The 1,374-nt window shown below is 40.3% G+C and overlaps 1 protein-coding gene across 3 annotated transcripts in view; it reads right to left on the bottom strand.

Annotated features, from left to right (window-relative positions):
- The window catches only part of epb41a (erythrocyte membrane protein band 4.1a), a 20,316-nt gene extending 18,942 nt beyond the window's left edge, over positions 1 to 1,374 (bottom strand). For all 3 annotated transcript variants that reach the window (XM_060043664.1, XM_060043663.1, XM_060043665.1), the window contains exon 1: positions 1,186 to 1,374. The gene's annotated coding sequence lies outside the window, so the exon portion shown is untranslated. The remainder of the gene's footprint in view (positions 1 to 1,185) is intronic.

The following is a 1,374-nucleotide window of genomic DNA, read 5'->3' as shown; positions in this document are numbered from 1 at the left end:
ACTGGCGTGTGTGGGATCGAGTGGGAAGGTCTCCTCCTCCCCCAATTTCAATCTAATGGAAGTAGTGTAGCCATTAGCCAATCAAGTAGGATTATGATATATATGTAATGTGAATATACTTATATATTTTACATTTTAGGGTAAACGGGAGAAGACAACCGCTGTTTTGGAATGACATTGGGGGTAAATCAAGCGAAAATGTACATTTAAATGATGGTGTATAAAACGATTAATGAGTCAATCTACTTTTGGACAGAGTCAGCATCCCCACCCCTTTGTTTACCAGTCCCGTGAACCACGTGATACACTGTTCAACGTGAACGTGTTCAGCTCCACCTTAGCTGGTGTGTGAGAATAAGGAGCAGGCGGTCTGCTCTTTGCTTGGTGTTTTTCTGCTCCATCAACCCCTCGCTGCACCTCATGTCATGTGGAGAACTGGGTTGTTATGGCAACCAGCTCTACATTACATTTGAGAAACGTCACGTCCATTAGAACAGGCCTAGGCCGTTTGTCTGAACGCAGAACACAACATAATATTATTTCTTATAATATATATATAATATACTCGATACTAACAGGGCAAATGATAAGATTACATATTCATCAAACACACAGGACAGAACAAAAAGTAAATTTCCATGCCGTCATGTTAGTTTGGCTTGATTATGAGACACATGCCTAATTTATTAAACAATGCCAACAACGGTAGCCTAATCTAAATATACATTTTATCAATTACACTTGATCTTCATGGATTGGAGAGGTAATCAGGATTCATATATCCTACAATATTGGAATGCGTAAAATACGGCGATTGGGCAGATGGGTACAGTTGTAGGCCTATGTTATGAGGTAAATTCAGAGACTCAAGAACGCACAATAAACCTAATAACCATGATAAACCATAATAACCATGATAAACCATAATAACCATGATAAACTATAATAAGCTTAATAGCCATGATAAAACATCATAACCATTATAAACCATAATAACCATAATAAACCATAATGAACCGTGGAGCAGACTGGGACAATGCGCGCCGAGGCGCACCTGTCGTTTAAAGGTCCGTTCTGCAAATGGCGCCGAATGCAAAAAATAATGTCAACACATCTCCGCTCGTCGCAAGCCTCGCTCAACAATGAATGATCCATACCGCGAATCAATCCCACCACTGTACTCACCTTAGTCCCCCAATGTCATCCGGTAGAAGAAACCGTCCTCATAAAACAATACGTTTATCGCACTCCGTGTCATGCATCAGATGAAAAAGTGGCAATTGTATGTAATCCGGCAATCTTTATTTAATAAATAAAGGAAGCGTGTTTAGGTGGCGGTGAAAAGAGGAAGGGCTCTGTATGCAATGAGCAGGG

The sequence above is a fragment of the Gadus macrocephalus genome, chromosome 22 (genome assembly GCF_031168955.1).
Source record: "Gadus macrocephalus chromosome 22, ASM3116895v1".
Lineage (NCBI taxonomy): Eukaryota > Metazoa > Chordata > Actinopteri > Gadiformes > Gadidae > Gadus > Gadus macrocephalus.
The sequence above is the reverse complement of the archived record's forward strand: the minus strand, read 5'-3'. Positions and strand labels throughout refer to the sequence as shown.